This window comes from Phocoena sinus, chromosome 7 (genome assembly GCF_008692025.1).
Source record: "Phocoena sinus isolate mPhoSin1 chromosome 7, mPhoSin1.pri, whole genome shotgun sequence".
Lineage (NCBI taxonomy): Eukaryota > Metazoa > Chordata > Mammalia > Artiodactyla > Phocoenidae > Phocoena > Phocoena sinus.
This window is the reverse complement of record NC_045769.1, coordinates 92,194,529-92,213,773: the sequence shown is the minus strand read 5'-3', so window position 1 is coordinate 92,213,773 and position 19,245 is coordinate 92,194,529. Positions and strand designations below refer to the sequence as shown.

The window sequence follows — 19,245 nt, the reverse complement described above, 5'->3', positions numbered from 1 at the left end:
ACCAGGAGAATGCAAAAAAATCATAGATGAGGAAATGAATTTAATTCTCCTGATGCAGTATCCTTTTTTACCAATCTTGGAAACATTGTGTGTCCACAAAGCTTAGCAGTATATTCGTGTTAAGGATAATACAGCTTTTCTGTCTTTCCAGCAAAAGTAGCCCTATTGCTACAACCCGTTTCTCCTGTTTTACAATCTGCTTTCGTCAATATTTTCTTAAGCTAGTAAGAAAGCTAACTGACACAGTTGAGATGGGAAACTGGTTTTAGAAATCTGTTGACAATATAAGCTAGAAGAGACAGTTTTAGAGACCTAGCATCAATATTTTTAAAATAATAATTTCTGGATTTTTTTTTTTTGGCCACACTGTACAGCTTGTGGGAGGCTCATGGGATCTTAGTTCCCCAACCAGGGATTGAACCCGGGGCCACAGCACTGAAAGTACCAGGTACTAACCACTGGACCACCAGGAAACTCCCAATAATTTATTAATTTTAAATAGGTACAGTTGAGTTTCCAGTGTCCTAGAAATCCAATGACAAAAACGGTATCTCATTAGGAATCAAGAATATGAAAAGTTCTACTGATTATGACCTAGCAGTGATTCTCATAAAATTCTAACTCCTGCTGCTACTCAAGGTAGCCTGTATAAGTATAGATCCAGAATATGAGTCATATGATGACTGAAATATACGTTCCTACTAATATTCGAGTTCCCTTGCCTTAAAGGACATCAAAAAATATCAACATATGATAGATATAAAGTATTAGTGTGTCTTTTTAATACCTAGTAAAGATAACAAAAGGTATTAATTGTATGAAGAAACCCACTTAATTAGGCAGTCCAATCACATATTCAGCAGGAAGATGAGTCTCTCCAACATAAATTCTTTGGTAAGACACATGACTGCTATGATAATGATCACTGACTTTCACTGCAGGGCTTATGCATCTCTAAAACAGGGTATGTTTCATGACCGAACTGCATTTTAATTTTTATTTTATTTATTTATTTTTGGCTGTGTTGGGTCTTCGTTGCTGTGCATGGGTTTTTCTCTAGTTGCGGGGAGCGGGCTTCTCATTGTGGTGGCTTCTCTTGTTGCGGAGCACGGGCTCCAGGCGGGTGGGCTTCAGTAGTTGTGGCACCCGGGCTCTAGAGGGCAGGCTCAGTAGTTGTGGTGCACGGGCTTAGTTGCTCCTCGGCATGTGGCATCTTTCCAGGGCTCGAACCCGTGTCCCCTGCACTGGCAGATGGATTCCTAACCACTGCGCCTCCAAGGAAGTCCCTGAACTATATTTTTAAAAGTCCTTTTCCAAAATCTTCTTTGAAAGTCAAACTCTTTTTTTTTTAATAGCTTAAATTAAAAAGAGGTGACACGTTTCCCAAGTAGGTTTGGTTAGATCAGTGGTTCTCAACCTGGGTTTTTGTTTGTTTGTTTTTTGTTTTTTATTTTTTTGCTCCACCCTTCCTCCTAGGGAAGTTTGGCAATGTTCAGAAATGTTTTGATTGTCAAAAATGAGGAGGAAGGTATTACTGGCATCTAGCAGCTAGAGGCAGGGATTCCACTAAACATTTTACAATGTACAGAGCAGGCTCCTACAACAAAGAATTATCCAGTCCCAAACGTCAGTAGAACCATGACTAAGAAATCCCATGTTAGATGAAGGCTGTGTGATGCTATTAAACTTCACTATAAATTCGAATTGAGAAACACCTTTGTGCTAACTTTTAAAATTACGTTTGTTTCACGGACTTCCTTCGTGGTCCAGTGGCTAACACTCCGCGCTCCCAATGCAAGGGGCATGTGTGTGATCCCTGGCCAGGGGACTAGATCCCACACGCCGCAACTAAGAGTCCACATGATGCAACTAAAGATTCCGCATGGATCAACTAAAGGTCCCACATGCCACAGTGAAGATCTCACACACGGCAACGAAGATCTCTCGTGCCTCAAAGACCCAACACAGCCAAATAAATAAATATTAAAAAATAAAATAAAATTACACCTGTTTCAAGAAAAGATAGTCTTATCCACTGTTTTTAAATAATAACTTCTTACATTTTATCATTTACAAAATCCTTTCATTAATCTGATTTGCTCTTCATAGCTCTGATGAAGAAGTCATCTTTTCCCCTGTTTTACTACCAAGGGCACTGTTGTGCAGGAAGAGGCTGAGGGATTCAAGCAAGATCACAAAGACTCAAATTCTGGATGGATAAGCTAGTGCCCTTTTTGCTATCCTATAGCTGTGACACTCTTGTTAAGAACACTATATAAAACAGGATTTTAAAAGCCGGTCTTCCCTGGTGGCGCAGTGGTTGAGAGTCCGCCTGCCGATGCGGGGGACACGGGTTTGTGCCCCGGTCCGGGAAGATCCCACATGCCGCGGAGCGGCTGGGCCCGTGAGCCATGGCCGCTGAGCCTGCGCATCCGGAGCCTGTGCTCCGCAACGGGAGAGGCCACAACAGTGAGAGGCCCGCGTACCGCAAAAAAAAAAAAAATTTAAAAGCAAATTGTTATGTATCTATGTGCACAGAAGACATATGTCATATGCTTTAAGGATGGAGAATGGGAGAAGGACTGGGCCTGGGTTGGGTATTATCAGAGGTGGGAAGCAAGTATGGAAGGTAAGGAGCTAAAAGAAAGATGACATTAGCCAAGCCACATGGAGGAGAACAGATAGATCCCTAAGTTTAAAAAGGCGACTTCTTGGGACTTCCCTGGAGGTGAGACTCTGTGCTTCCACTTCAGGGTTTGATCCCTGGCCAGGGAACAAAGATCTCACAAGGCACACAGCATTGCAGAAAAGAAAAGAAAATGACTACTTCTCTGTGAAAATCATTCCTTCCCCTATAAATAGGATAAGACCCTTATAAAAACATAAAATGGACAAATGTGCTGAGTCCAACCAGAAAAAAAGAAACCACACTCATTACTTCCAACAGAGGATTTGATACATCCATTGTACAGCTGACGGAAAAACTGAGAAGAAATCAGGGATTAACAACCACAGGAAGCCATTACACTTTTAAACAGGCCTGAGGGAGGAGGCGGTATTGCCAGGGCTGATTTGGTGGTAGGCTTGTGTTGCAGGAGCTGGAGCCTGGGAGAAAACACAGTTGCTGCCGGGGAGGGTGCCTAAGGCATAAAAAGAGGGGGAATACACTGGCTTCTCCGTTCCTCCCTCCCTCCAGGATCCCGACAGTGCCTCCTATGGGCCGAAGCCGGCAGGAAGCCAGCTGACACAGGAGCCTGGGAAACAGCCTGCAGGAGCTGGCTGAGATGTGGAGCAGAGAAGGGAAAGGGCAAGGGATGGCTGGGATGGCAAACGGGTTCAGAACCATAGCATGTCCTGCAGGCTTTGTGCCAAAATAAGGACACCACGACTAATTAGCGTAAGGCATCAGGTGAATATTCCAGGAGCTAAATCGTGTTTTCCTTCAAATCAAGGAAAACGTATCTTGAATCTATCCTGGACCAAACAAATAAACAAGTAAAATAAAAATCAAACTCAGAAAAGGAACGTGACAAATGAAGCACAACAGTCTGTATAAATATCCAGACTTTTTATGGTTAAGTGATTACAACTGAGAAAAATAAAAAACAAAACAAAAGAAAGAAAACAGCTCTAACAGGTGTTCAGAAAGGAAGCTGGGCTTTTGTCACACCTGTTTTGCACACAGTAGGCTCCACATTCAAAATAGCAGCAAATTCTTGCTGCGCTCTTGACATGAAAATAAAAACATTCATCACTTTTCCTCTCAAAATTATAGACTATAGCAGAACACAATTTTTAAAAGGCTAGCCTAATTTTCTTTCTAGGGAAAAAAATATTAAGAAAAGACGACTAAAGAGGCAATAATATATTGCTGCAGGCTCTCTCTTAACTGGTTCACTCTATGCACTGAATATGCATAATTCAATTTTAAGAAGTATATTGAAATTATAGAATCACTAGTATAAAATCCAGAAATCCTAGAAAGTAAAAGCCAGACTACTAATGGCTATTTCAGCTTATTAACAGTTAATACTTAGAAGAGATGTAATCTGGGGTAATTGCTGGGGACATTTTGGTTTCTTTTTTTTTCTTCTTTTTTTAATATTTATTTATTTTTTTGGTTGCACCGGGTCTTAGCTGCGGCAGGCGGGCTCCTTAGTTGGGGCACACGGGCTCCTTAGTTGGGGCATGCATGTGGGATCTAGTTCCCTGACCAGGGATCGAACCCATGCCCCCTGCCTTGGGAGCACAGAGTCCTATCCACTGCGCCACTAGGGAAGTCCCTTGGTTTCTTATATATAAGCTCAATCTGCAAGAATGAGTAACCAGGAAAACTTCCAGAGAAGTGTAGCAGTGATGCCATATGTAACAGAGGCATACATAGTGCTTCCTTCAGGGAAGGAGACACTCAGAGAGAAATGTGAGCAGGCACTTAAGGAGAAAAATGTAACATGTGGTTTCTGATAGCTATTCTGCTTCAGACACAAGTGGGCTTTGCTGGTCAGTCCTAGCAGACAGGGTAAGACTGAAGCATCCAAAATGCAGTACGGGTGGGCGGTAACTGTCTCATACAGCAGGGGGTGGCGGGTGGAGCGCCAGAGAGCTGGATAGAGCTGTAGATTTACAGAGGTCCAGTCTGAGAACATCGTCATATCTACAGGGTCAAGCGAACAAACGCCATATTTGACAGCTGCAGCCTCAGAGGGCGAAGGGGCTTCAAGACAATACCCAGGGCCCTCAGTGGTGGAAGGAGCGCTGTGAAAGGGAATCTAGGGGCTGGTGATGCTGTGAAATCCAGACTGGCCAGCCGGCATTGGGAATAAGGGGAATGTCACATGTGAGCAGCATGGGTAAAAGGTGAGTGACCAAGGCAGGGATCAAACAGAGAAGCCCAGTTATTAAAAACTGGAGAAGAGAAAGATTTCAGTGATGATGAGGTTGGGGAGAGAAGCCTTGAGAAGGAGTCAGGTGTGGAAGGGCTTACCTTCCTCCCTCCCAGAGCCATTTTTTAAATCCTTTTAAGGCTCAGGTTCTCACTATAGGCAAGTGCCCAGGGCCCATAAGGTTTTCCAGGTTTTATCAAATGGTTTGAGAGCTGGAAAAGAAACGGTTTGGGGCTCTAAAATACAAAGAAAACTGCAAAATGAAATTATTAAATATTTCAAAAGGAAAATTAGATGAATCTCTTTCATTTTGCATAACAAAACATTGTATATTTCATGTGAGACACGGCTGCACTTTTTTCTGTGTTTGACAGAATGTGGGATGAGGCCTCTAAGAGGCCTATATAATCCAGGGGTTATATAGCCCTTGAGTTGGCCCGTCTCCAGCCTGGCATAGTTCAGGCAGAGAAGGTCAAGGGTGCTAAAACTTTGGGAAGGTTGGACAGGCAGGGAGGGGAAGGCAAAAAAACCAAACCACCTAGGCTAGAAATGCGGGGGTGGGGAGGGGGGGAGGAAGGCTTGGGGGGAGGGTGTTTGGCACCATTGCAGAGGTTGGGCTTGACAGGCTGCTGGGAGGTGAAGGCGCAGTGTCCCTGGAGATGGCGTGGTCTGGTTTCTAAATTTGGAAATGGCCATACCAGGATTTCCAATTTGGCAGCCAGGCTGGCAGCGAAGGGCTCTGAATAGTGGAGAGAACCATCTGGAGGCAGGTGGCCATTCAGTGTTGTGTAGGGGTATGGATGCAGATTTGGCAACAGCTAGACAGCAGGGCTTAGTTTCTAAAGCAGGGAGATGGCAGAAGGGGAGGGAAGAGAGTGGGAGAACTCAGTCCTTCTGAGGCTGCAGAGCAGGGGAAAAGCAGCAAGTCAGGGAACACTGAGGCACGGAGGTTCCAAGGCTCCCGGGTTCACCTAGCGTCTGATTGGCCACAGGACAGTCCCAGGAACACCGCTGCAGCTCACCCAATGGGCCCTATAGGGCCTCTAGATTGCTGGTCTGGGAGCAGGGCCCAATTCTACATGCTTCCCCTTGGAGGAGGAGTGCCTAGTCTGAGGGAAACAGAAGCCCTTCCGAGATTCCGCTGGAGGCAGGGCCCCTTAATATGTCCAGAGAAAACGCCATGCAGCTGCCATTTCTTGAGTCAGGGTCAGAAGGAAGTGGAGTGAAGTGACCCCAATTTTCGGGGAGAAGAAGGCCAGAGAGGCAGGGACGCGTGGGCGTTGCAGGGACAGATGTTTAAACAAACTCCTCTAGCCAGAAATTGCCCTGATAGGCATTAGGGTGTGTCTCTCTGGGAGGGGACTCAAGACCCTGACCCGGAGGCATTGTGATGACTGAGCAGAGGTAAAAGAGGAGGAGACAGAGCTGCTACACCTCTAGAGCCATTTGGGGCTGCTGCAGAGGCTGCTGACCCTGGCTGGAGAGCACAGTGGAGAGCTCCAGCCTTTCCCTGGGATTGTCTCCAGGGTCCAGAATCAACCGCAACTTCTTGGGTTACCTGAGAAGCAGAGAAGGGGCAAGGTCAGTGCACCAGCAGAGAAGAGAGAACTTAGCTGGCCAAGCTGAAGAAGGGAGAGGTCATCAGGGACTGCTATATCATGGGAGCAGTGACCGCCTGGATCCTGGCACAGTAAAAATATTTCCAGCAACCGTAAGTGACCTTGGATGAGAGTTCTCAGGGCACATCTGGACCGATGCTGTAGGGGCTTTGGGTAATCTTGTGGAAGAGAACATTTTGGATGTTTTTCTCCTATTACACTGTGAATAGAGGACTTACAAGTTGGGTGACCAAGCTTTTTCCAAGACGATATTTTGTGTAGGTAGAGGTATCACTATTTCTCATTAACTGGGCATTACTGATCCAGAATCTAGGATTGCTGATGGTTTAAGGGCCTCAAAGTGTTTCAGTCTTGGTTAAATTTAGTATTTAATTAAATGTCTAGAAAATATAACAGTATGCCAACTAGTGAACTGCTGCAACTCAACCCTTACTCTTCACATGGTGATAGAAGAACAACAAAAGTCCTCCCTCCTATAGCAGACCCGACAGATTATGCAAAGGACCAAAGCATTAAATATATAAATGTGTTTGAAACAAGGGAGCAACTCGAAATATTTGACATAATGTGGCTGAGGACATGAAAATAGGGTTAAGACTTAAAAGACTTAAAAGACATAAGATCCTGTTCTCAGAGTTCTGGGCAGGTCCTGTTCTCAGTTTTCTGAGAATGGTTTTTGAGTGATAAGTACATGAAGTTTACTGGCCCTTTTTTTGTTGTTGTTGTTACAGGCATCACTACACAAGAGTTGTAGGTATAATGCTAGTGTTCTGAAGTTTTTAGATTCTTAAAAAGTGAATAATAATATAATGCAAAAGTACTAAAAAAGTAGGAATTCATATGCAAGATGAAAAGCCAGAGATAGAAGAAATGGAGACAAGGGAACAGAAAATGAAATTACATGTAATTTACAGGTAATTTACAGGTTATTCAACAAGGGTTTTAGTGTTTTCCTCCAAATAAAAGGCCTAATATTTATAACAATGAAAAATTAACAAATGAGTTGTTCTTTTCTTTCCACCTAAATTCCAAAAACTAAATGTTAAGTGTCTGATCACAAGTGTTAGCTTGTGGGAAGTAAGACCTGAGTTTGGTACCTTGAAGAAAATTTAAGACAGGAAGGGATAATGGTTAGAAAAACATGGGGAAGCCAGCTCACTGAGAGAAGAGCTTGGTGGACCACATTAACAAGGGTAGGGGTATGAGCAAAATGTTCAGGGAAGCTCAGAGAGCACACCACTTAGGATTCATGAAGAATACAATGTTTGCTAACAAGCACATTATTACCTTTTTTTGCTCTCTAAACAGAAGATAATAATGGATTTGTTCATTGTTTGCCACTGTATGTTTTAGGTTTTGACAGAATTGGAAAATGACAATACAAAACAGGGTAGTGGCATGCAAAGCAGTGGCAAGTCCGTTGTGCCATGAAATGGAAGGAGCTGTGATGTTTAATTTAGAAAAGAGGAATAAGATGCTGCAGTCACTAAAATATCAAAGTGGAGTGCTTGGATAGCTCCTCAGACAGAGCCTCATAGGGCTGAGTCAAGAAGATTCAAAATCTGGTCCTCATCTGCATGCATTAAGGTCAGAATAAATTGGCTCTTCGGATCTTTACTAGCTGCTGACCTATTATCTACAATAAGTAGAACTTCCAAGTCAGCCACATTCATTGAGAAATCTGAATGGTTTCCTACAGAAAACTGAAAATGAGCACCAAAATGAGTATCATAAAGTTTCTTGGCATCTAAGGAGTTGGATGGTCATAATGGCTAATGCCTTAGCAATGCAAATATGAGTGGAAGCACACTATGCTCTACATCAGTGATAAAGCTGTTACTTATTTCTCTATCTATAAAAGTCACTTATGGCTGCAATAAACTAAAACCTATTTTTTCTTTTTCTTTTTTTTTTTTTTTTTTGGCCACATGGCACGAGGGATCTTAGTTCCCCGACCAGGGATCAAACACGCGCCCCCTGCAGTGTCCTAATCACTGGACTGCCAGGGAATTCCCAACTAAAACCTATTTTAATAATCTAGTTTTCCAACAGGTATCCAGCTAGTAGGAAATCAGATCAAGAAAGGGAGTTCTTTAGGGGATTGATAATATAGCACCAAGCTTTAATGCAGGTTTATTGACCATAGAGCCATCTTTTACTTTGCCAAACGATCACATTTTTGTTAGCATTATTTACAAGCCATATTTACTCTTACTATTTACTATTATCAGCGGATAAAGTCACCAAATACTTCAAGAAAAGAATGATATATCCTAATACTGCAAAGAGATCAAGCCTAGGGGAAAGACTCTGATAATACGTTGACGAGCAGTCTGACATCCTTGTGGTGGAAGTTTATTGAACAACTCCCCAACTAGAACTCAGTCAAGTATCGAGTCCCCAAGTACCATTCATTTCTTAACTCCCAATTGGAAATCTACTTGAAGGATTTATTGCAGTTTGATTCCTTGAGCCTCTTACATTCATTAGTGCCTAATAATGGTTGATCAGCAAAAGAAAGGGCGTGAGTGCTAAGGGGTTGACATAGCTAAAAGCCCTGGGCAAAAATTACATGTAATTTTCACCCTTTCTGTCACATATCGTAAAGTTAACACAGACCCACAATGAGTACAGCAACTAATATTAACTGATTTTTGTTCATGTTTGGAGAACGAGAAATTCTGCACTAATAATTTCCTCTCCCCCAGGCCCCAACACATCAATGCTCACTTCCACTTCTGTTTTTTTAATTCTTGACCTAAGGCAACTTTGATTATGCGGATCCTATCTCCTTCCTGAAAATCTGGGTGGAGCTGCTTGTATTCCACGCACGTTTTTCTGTGTTAAAACACGTGAATAAGATTGCCAATGTAGTATCGTGGTCACCTTTCTCTGAACTCCGTGAGGCAGTCCCCTCATCTCTTAAGACATCTGCTTAGACATAGCCCTATTTACCACCAACGTCCAGTCTCGGGAGCCTGCTCTTCTGTGCTTCACAAGCACCCTCAGCAGCCCCTCGTCAGACCCCTCCCCTCCTAAGCCTGAGATTTCAGGTTCATCTCCAACCGAAAACCGCTCCACCGTGGCACTTCACTTGGTCTACCACACTTTTGTCTTTATTTTTATCCCTCTTTGGAGACTGTATACTGCTGTTTTGTTTGGGCAGTTCATATGGCTCTTGGCTCGAAACAGGAGCTCGGTACAAGTTGTACCTTGGCTTTCTAGCCTGGTACAGCTCTAAAGAAACCGTGCACAGAAACGGCAGTCGCCTCTCACCCGACGTGATCAATCAGACCAGTTAGGAGGAGCTATTCAGTGGGCTTTTTAGTTAAGGAAAGTTTGACGCTGGGCCGAGGAGGCGAGGGGCGGCGGGGAGGGGGCGTCCTCACCAGGCGAGACTCGGCCCGGGATGCGGAGCCCGCCGGGATGGTAGCCCAGGGCCCCGCGCAAACGGCGGCGGCTACATTTAACCCCAGCCGCTGATCCGGCCCGGCCCGGAAGTGCCTGGCGCCGGAGGGAGGAAGGGAGGGAGGAAGGGCCTTGCGAGCAGACGCCGCCGCGCGCACGCGCCCTCGCGGGCTGGGGGCTGGAGTCGCAACTCGGAAGCCGGAGCCCAGACGGGCCCGGGGCGGGGTGGGGGGGGGGAACCTGCGCGGGGGCGGGAGCGCCGGAGACGGCCGCCCCTGGCGGCGGGTTTGTTTATCCCGGGGAAGAAGTTTAGGAGCGGGAGATAGGGAAGGAGGGCGGGCCGGGGAGGAGGGATGCGGTTCGGCGGAGGCGGCCGCCACAGGGACTCGCCGCCATCACCTCAGCCGCCTCAGCCGGAGAGGAGCCGCCGCCGGGGCTGCCCGGCGCAGCCCCGCACGTCCGGGTAGGTGCCCCTCCCCCTCCGGGGTCCCGGCCGCAGCCTTGGCCGCTGGCTGCCCCCTCTTTCCTAGGACTCACCTGCACTGAAATCCAGCGACCTCCTCCTCTCCCATTTCGGCGCCCCCATCGCTCTCGGTCCGGGACCCCCGCTCCTGAGGCGTGCCTTCCGCCCGCGCCCTTCAGCCCCACCTCCGCCCCCCGGACCTCCCTAACCTCGCGCGTCTCTACTTCCCCTGGGAATTACTCCTCCCCCATTGATCTCCCAGCTTCCGTCTACCAGGATCCCCCCGACTTTCCTCTACAAGCCTTAAGCCTTTTTTCTTTTCCATTCTCCCCCCTTTGTACCTGTAGACCTCCTCGACCGCACCTTGATACCTTGTCCCTTGGCAGTACTGCCCAAAGCGAGAAACTGCACGCCATCCCCGCGTTCACGTCCATCCCTCCTTATCCCAAACGTATACCTGAAACAGTCCCCACTAGCCCATTTTAGGGTGAATTCTCAGCTCTCCAGCCAGGCCACTCGGTGCCTCCACCCCAGTGGTCATGCCCTCAACCTGCCTACCTCCAGGCACACATTGCCCTCTCATCCGTTCTCTCTCCCCAGGTACATCAAGCTCACTCTGCAGTTCAGGGTCCAAGTCCTGACTTACCCCTTTCTGCTCCCTTCTGCTGCCCTTTCCCCTTACAGTTCTTCTTGAATTGATGCATTTGTGTACTGAATCACAGAAATGGGAGGAGATGGGTGGGATTTCCTCTCTCAAAGCAGTAGATCCAGTAGAAATAGGATTCACCTTCTGCTTAGCCCAACTTTTGGCATCTTTCTCTGTGAATAGTGCCATTCAGCCATACTTTTGAGGCTTCTGATGATTTGTCTGTATTTGAATACTCCTGGGCCAAGATTGTTTTATTGTAGTACTCATCTTCCCAGTTTTTCCATATAGCTGAACCTCCTGTTTCTTAGACTGGAAACTTAAGTAATAAAAGGTTCATACCTTGGAAAATTACATTTCTCCTGCCATAATGGGAAAGGTGGAATATTTCAAATTATCATTCTATTATTCTTGAGAGAAATGGTGCCTAGTGGTTAAGAGCTCAGACTCTGTAGCTGAACTGCCAGGATCTAAATCCCTGCCTTTCTGTCTACCAGGTCTGGCCTTGGGCAAGTTCTTTAATCTCCCTGTGCCTCAGTTTTTGCTCTTTTTTATTTAACACCTTTTTTGAGGTAGCTATGATTCATATTTTGTTACTCTATAAATTAGTTCCTTCTGGTGTGAAAAGTACAGTTTTAGCTCCCTATTTTCAGGTGAGTTACCAGGCTACATGTAGTCCCATTTTCAGGTACCTGTTTGGAAATTTTAAATTTTTATCTTTGTTTTGGGAATAACTGAAGTTGAATTATGTAGCAGATTTATCATAGGGAAAAATGAGGATTTTTGCCAATGAGAATTTTAGTACTACAATTACATACAAACCTGGTTGGATACTTCACACCTACCTGTCCTTTATGTTGAATTGCTACTCAGGATAGAGCTTTGGCTTCATTCCAAAGACTGGTGGCTTTTCTCTTACTAACATGTTATGTTTTATTCACATGACCATGCCTTGATGTGTCCAAAAGTTTACTCTTTAAAACCCTGACAATTTCTGTCATATTTGCTTACCTCCTGTGCATTATTATTTTCTTGATACATTTTTTAAACACCTCACAAAAAAAAATCCAAATAGGTACTGTTAACTCAGTGTTGTTATAAGTAGTAAAAGTTTGAAATCACAATTTGCTGTCCCAATTACACATAAAAATGTGTGCATATGGAACTATCAAAGTAAAGTTGTTTGCCTGTGTATAGCTTAAAATCGTTTTTGTGTGTCACCAAAGGAATGTTCATTAAACTTTCGGTAACACTGCCTTTGCTTATGCTATTCCCTGGCCTAGAATAACCTTTGCTCTTACCCCTGCATATCCAAGTTCTACTTATCTTTCACCTCTTACTATTTTCATAGTTCTTGCCAACATTGGTTTCTATTCCTTGGCTTTCCTACTGTCTGTATTCTGCATTTGGCTTTGAATAATGCAGGCTGCCCCAGTTCAAGAAAAATGACTCCCATAGAATCATACTTTTAAAGTTTGTAGAAACTTTGAAGGGGTGGAATAGAATTGATAATTAGTATCTGCTCTGTGCTGAGCACTATTCCTTTGGTTTTGTAAATATTCATTCTTTCCAAAAATATTTAATGAGCACCTACTTCATGCCAGGCATTGGGCATACACAAGAGCAGCCCTTCCCAACTGGGGTTCCAGTAAATATCAAGCCCTAATGTTCTAAAGTATCCAAGGTATGTAATAACTACTCTCCTGTGCACCTAAAATGGTCGTATGTCCCATCCTTGAGAGAGAGAACTGAGGAAATAGTTACTTAACTCAGTTTCTGTAGGGTTTAAGTCTTTGAGAAAAGCTCCACCAGAGAATAATAGCAGAGACTCTGCTTTTTTTGTAATTTATATCAGTGTGGCACTGGCAGACAATAAGCAAGTAAGAAGATAAAATTATCTTATAAGAGCACTGATAATGTTAAAAACAGTTATAATCGCTAATACTTATAAAGCACTATGCCAGCCACTTTTTCAAATGATTTTTATATATTACCTTGTTTAACCTCTCAACAATCCATTGAAGAAGGCTTTATTATATCTCCATTTCACAAATGAGGAACCTGAGAATCAGATTACTTCCACAAAATCACACAGCTAAGTAAGCAATGGAGCCAGACAATATGGTTGTAGAGACTGCTACCCTTCGTTGCCTCTCAGACCTTCCAACCTTCCAATTTTTTGTTGGTTACTTTAGACAAGATTCTTCACCTTTCTGAAAAATCGTTTTTTTTTTTTTAAATCTCAACAATGAGATTTCCCTGTCTTTTAGGTTGTTTAGGGGAGTAAAGAAGATTTAACTTTGTAAAGCACCTGGTATACAGATGTATCCCAAGTCTTATATATGACTAGATATCGCAGGCATTTGCATTTCGGTGGTCCTGGTCACCATTTTGTTTCCTGACTTAGGTTTATTCACTTAGCAAAAGTTTATTGAACATCTGATCTGTGCCAGGCACTTGCTAAGCTGTGGTGACACACGTTATGGAAAGAGTGTACCTGTATTCATGATGGCAAAACTCTGTTGGGGAATAGAGAAACTAAGCAAATTATTACAAAAATAATAATTACAGTTACGATAAGTTCCACAAAAGAAAATTATTGTAAACAACAGAAGCTCACTAATGTATCAGAGAACGTTTGTCTGAAGAAATGGCTTTCAGGCCAAAGTCTGAAGGATGAACTGGAGTTACCCAAGCGATGCTGGTGATTTCAGCTTTCTAGGACTGAAAAGTCCTGTGGAGACTGGACCTTAGCACATGAGGCTGGGTGATATGAAATGAGACAGGAGCAGATCACAGTGGTCAATTATTGCTAAGCTCTTTGTACTTAATCATAAGAGCAGTGGGAAGCCACTGGACAATGTTAAACAGCTGAGTAAGTTACTTAAATTTTTGCTTTAAAAACATCACTTGGCTGCTCTGTGGAGGACAGATTGGAGAGGCAAGTGTAAAAGCAGGGAGACGAGTTAGGCCAGGGCTCCTCAAACTTATCTGTGGCGAAGGACATGTTTTGTTTTGTTTTACTTTCTAGTTTGTGCTGGTACTTTAGTAATACACAGTAAAATGGATGTTGTGGCAGTGTCTGTCAAATTGCTATAAAAATTAATAAATGCTGCCTCTCAGTTTCTGTATTTACCTTGTCTCATGCCAATAACAGTAGTTCATGGGTCAGTATTGGTCCACAGCTCACACTTTGAGTAGAATTGAATTCACCTATTATAGTCGTTTAGGCAAGAGATGATAGAATCTCGGACCAGATTGGTGGTAATAGAGATAAAGCAGCTGGATTTGACAAATATTTGGGAAGTAAAGTTTCGGATTTGGTGATGGATTTGATTTGAGGGTCTAGGGAGAGGAGAAGGCCGATTTCCTGGGTTAGTGGTTCTTGTGCTTAACCTAGGGGAATATTGGGGGAGGAGCAGTTTTTTGTTAGCTTATGGAAACGGGGGAGTATTTATCATAATTCAGTTGGGAATAATCAGTACATAGCTGATAATGGATGTTTTAGTATGGAAGGTGGGGGATGAGACTGCCTAAGGAGAGAGTATAGAGAGAGAAGATAAAGGGACGTGGTCCCCTATGGTTCTTCAACGTTTAACATTGAGGAAAAGAAATGGAGCAAAGGAGACTGAGAAGATATAGCCAGAGGTTGGAGGAAAATTTCCTTAGCGTCACTGAAGTCAAGGCAATAGACCGAAAAAGGAGAGCGTGGCTAATCTGCTATGTTGATTGAAGCTGAGAAATCAATTAAGTTGGGAACTAAAGAGTACACATTGCATTTAGTGAAACGGAGAAAATTTTATGTCTCAGTCATCAGTCCATCCATAAACTATTTGATGATTTTTGTTTTAATCTGCCAAAGCCACAATTCTAAATTTAGGGTAGAATTTTATCTGTAACATGAACCATGTCTTCCTTCCTGAGCTCAGACCCATGTTTCTATTTATCACCATCTGGGTGTTCTATAAGCATCTCAGACTCTACAACTTGTTCATTCAGAACCTACTCAAATAGAATATGTTTTTAAAGTACTGTTTATCAGGCAGTAACTATTAGACTTTTAGGAATGCAATTAGACCTCAGAGTCTAGGGGCAATGGATAATTAAATATTGTTCAGTGTGGTTAGCGCTGTCATAGCAGTTTATTCAGGTTGCCTTGTAAGCATAGAAAAGGAGCCTTAAGGAAGGCTTTCTAAGGAAAGTAGAGTGTTGGGCAGAGTGTTTCCGAAGTACAAGTGGAGAGATGGAAAGGGCAATGCAATGGTAGAGGAGTTTAATTTGAAAGCATGCAAGTTTGCTGTTTTGATTAATGTCATGACTACCCATTTAGTCACCAAACATGGAGTTATCTTCTGAGTGTCTTCAAGATTTAAAGATTTTCCAATAGAATTAGAAATGAAAAAGGAGAACTAACAACTGACATTGCAGAAATACAAAAGATCATGAGAGATTACTACAAGCAACTATATGTCAATAAAATGGACAACCTGGAAGAAATGGACAAATTCTTAGAAATGCACAACTTGCCAAGACTGAATCAGGAAGAAATAGAAAATATGAACAGACCAATCACAAGCACTGAAATTGAAACTGTGATTAAAAATCTTCCAACAAACAAAAGCCCAGGACCAGATGGCTTCACAGGCGAATTCTATCAAACATTTAGAGAAGAGCTAACACCTATCCTTCTTAAAATCTTCCAAAATATAGCAGAGGGAGGAACACTCCCAAACTCATTCTACGAGGCCAGCATCACCCTGATACCAAAACCAGACAAGGATGTCACAAAGAAAGACAACTACAGGCCAATATCACTGATGAACATAGATGCAAAAATCTTCAACAAAATACTAGCAAACAGAATCCAACAGCACATTAAAAGGATCATACACCATGATCAAGTGGGGTTTATTCTAGGAATGCAAAGATTCTTCAATATACGCAAATCAATCAACGTGATACACCATATTAACAAATTGAAAGAGAAGAACCATATGATCATCTCAATAGATGCAGAGAAAGCTTTCAACAAAATTCAACACCCATTTATGATAAAAACCCTACAGAAAATAGGCATAGAGGGAATGTTTCTCAACATAATAAAGGCCATATATGACAAACCCATGGCCAACATCGTCCTCAATGGTGAAAAAGTGAAAGCATTTCCACTAAGATCAGGAACAAGACAAGGTTGCCCACTCTCACCACTCTTAATCAACATAGTTTTGGAAGTTTTAGCCACAGCAATCAGAGAAAAAAAGGAAATAAAAGGGATCCAAATCGGAAAAGAAGAAGTAAACATGTCACTGTTTGCAGATGACATGATACTATACATAGAGAATCCTAAAGATGCTACCAGAAAACTACTAGAGCTAATCAATGAATTTGGTAAAGTATCAGGATACAAAATTAATGCACAGAAATCTCTGGCATTCCTATACACTAATGATGAAAAATCTGAAAGTGAAATCAAGAAAACACTCCCATTTACCATTGCAACAAAAAGAATAAAATATCTAGGAATAAACCTACCTAAGGAGACAAAAGACCTGTATGCAGAAAAGTATAAGACACTGATGAAAGAAATTAAAGATGATACAAATAGATGGAGAGATATACCATGTTCTTGGATTGGAAGAATCAACATTATGAAAATGACTCTACTACCCAAAGCAATCTACAGATTCAATGCAATCCCTATCAAACTACCACTGGCATTTTTCACAGAACTAGAACAAAAAATTTTACAATTTGTATGGAAACACAAAAGACCCTGAATAGCCAAAGCAATCTTGAGAATGAAAAATGGAGCTGGAGGAATCAGGCTCCCTGACTTCAGACTATACTACAAAGCTACACTAATCAAGACAGTATGGTACTGTCACAAAAACAGAAAGATAGATCAATGGAACAGGATAGAAAGCCCAGAGATAAACCCATGCACATATGGTCACCTTATCTTTGATAAAGGAGGCAGGAATATACGGTGGAGAAAGGACAGCCTCTTCAATAAGTGGTGCTAGGAAAACCGGACAGGTGCATGTAAAAGTATGAGATTAGATCACTCCCTAGCACCATACACAAAAATAAGCTCAAAATGGATTAAAGACCTAAATGTAAGGCCAGAAACTATCAAACTCTTAGAGGAAAACATAGGCAGAACCCTCTATGACATAAATCACAGCAAGATTCTTTTTGACCCACCTCCTAGAGAAATGGAGATAAAAACAGAAATAAACCAATGGGACCTAATGAAACTTCAAAGCTTTTGCACAGCAAAGGAAACCATAAACAAGACCAAAAGACAACCCTCAGAATGGGAGAAAATATTTGCAAATGAAGGAACTGACAAAGGATTAATCTCTAAAATTTATAAGCAGCTCATGCAGCTCAATAACAAAAAAACAACCCAATCCAATAATGGGCAGAAGACCTAAATAGACATTTCTCCAAAGAAGATATACAGATTGCCAACAAACACATGAAAGAATGCTCAACATCATTAATCATTAGAGAAATGCAAATCAAAACTACAATGAGATATCATCTCACACCAGTTAGAATGGCCATCATCAAAAAATCTACAAACAATAAATGCTGGAGAGTGTGTGGAGAAAAGGGAACACTCTTGCACTGCTGGTGGGAATGTGAATTGGTACAGCCACTATGGAGAACAGTATGGAGGTTCCTTAAAAAACTACAAATATAACTACCATAAGACCCAGCAATGCCACTACTGGGCATATACCCTGAGAAAACCATAATTCAAAAAGAGTCATGTACCCAAATGTTCATTGCAGCTCTATTTACAATAGCCCGGAGATGGAAACAACCTAAGTGTCCATCATCGGATGAATGGATAAAGAAGATGTGGCACATATATACAATGGAATATTACTCAGCCATAAAAAGAAATGAAATTGAGTTATTTGTAATGAGGTGGATGGACCTAGAGTCTGTCATACAGAGTGAAGTAAGTCAGAAAGAGAAAGACAAATACCGTATGCTAACACATATATATGGAATTTAAGAAAAAAAAATGTCATGAAGAACCTAAGGGTAAGACAGGAATAAAGACACAGACCTACTAGAGAATGGACTTGAGTATATGCGGAAGGGGAAGGGTAAGCTGTGACAAAGCGAGAGTGGCATGGACATATATACACTACCAAACGTTAAATAGCTAGTGGGAAGCAGCCGCATAGCACAGGGAGATCAGCTCAGTGCTTTGCGATCACCTAGAGGGGTGGGATACGGAGGGTGGGAGGGAGGGAGATGCAAGAGGGAAGAGATATGGGAACATATGTATATGTATAACTGATTCACTTTGTTATAAAGCAGAAACTAACACACCATTGTAAAGCAATTATACTCCAATAAAGCTGTAAAAAAAAAAAAAATTTAAAGATTTTCTTTGTTATTTTCCAAGGTGGTGTTTTGTTTTTGTTGGTTAGCTTTATAATTTATTTATTATATCTATACTTAGGAATAATTAAGTAATAGTAGAATGTAAATATTTTGGTTATGCTTTAATGATTTTTTTTTCTGAATGGGAGAAATTTTATACTTACAACTTTTTCTCAGATTTAGAGAATTAAAATGAAAGCCTTGGTAAGGATTGCTAAGAATTTACTGCTAAACATCAGTTATATGGTCAATGATGGTGCTTTTGGGCTCAGTAGTATAACAACACTCCCCTGATACCTTAAATGCTATTTTAGGTAGTTGTCTAAATGTCCCTAGACTTAAGTCTTACATCATAGTAGAACACAGTTCATCTTCAGGAATTACTTTATGAAGAATACTGTAGTTGGCAAAACCTTAATTGACAAGAAAATAGTGTATTAGAAGGGTAAATGATGTTAAAATGGATTTTAAAAACACAGTAAATAAAGGTTCTAGAAGACATCTGCTTTAAAATAACAGGAAGATAGGGTCAATCAGAATTTTTGCTTTGAAATACCTTCTTGAGTTTTTGTAGAAACATTGTTGTGTTATTCTGATCTGCTAAGGTAGTCTTCCTTATATTTTATATTAAGAAAGTTGGAACTTAAAAATTTTGTTTTTATTAGCTCCTACTGGCTTTTACTCTTGTCTTCTCCCTGGTTTTTTTAAAAATCTTAATAAATTCTTGTACGACAACTATATATTTTTCATATATTATGGTTCTTATAGGTATACTTTCCCAGGCCTTTTGTTTATATGCATAAGTAGAATTCTTCTGAT

The 19,245-nt window shown here is 42.0% G+C and overlaps 1 protein-coding gene and 1 long non-coding RNA gene across 6 annotated transcripts in view; one reads left to right on the top strand and one right to left on the bottom strand.

The window, feature by feature from the left end:
* Positions 1-10,544, bottom strand: part of LOC116756860 — a 91,728-nt gene extending 81,184 nt beyond the window's left edge. Inside the window, exon 1 of the long non-coding RNA XR_004350767.1 lies at positions 10,448-10,544. This is a non-coding gene — a long non-coding RNA (uncharacterized LOC116756860). The remainder of the gene's footprint in view (positions 1-10,447) is intronic.
* SPOPL (speckle type BTB/POZ protein like) overlaps positions 10,133-19,245 on the top strand; it is a 62,729-nt gene continuing 53,616 nt past the window's right edge. For 4 of the 5 annotated variants that reach the window (XR_004350766.1, XM_032637894.1, XM_032637897.1 and 1 more), the window contains exon 1: positions 10,197-10,373. The gene's annotated coding sequence lies outside the window, so the exon portion shown is untranslated. Of the gene's footprint in view, positions 10,374-19,245 lie in introns of all 5 variants that reach the window. The other variant, XM_032637896.1, reaches the window with a different exon arrangement.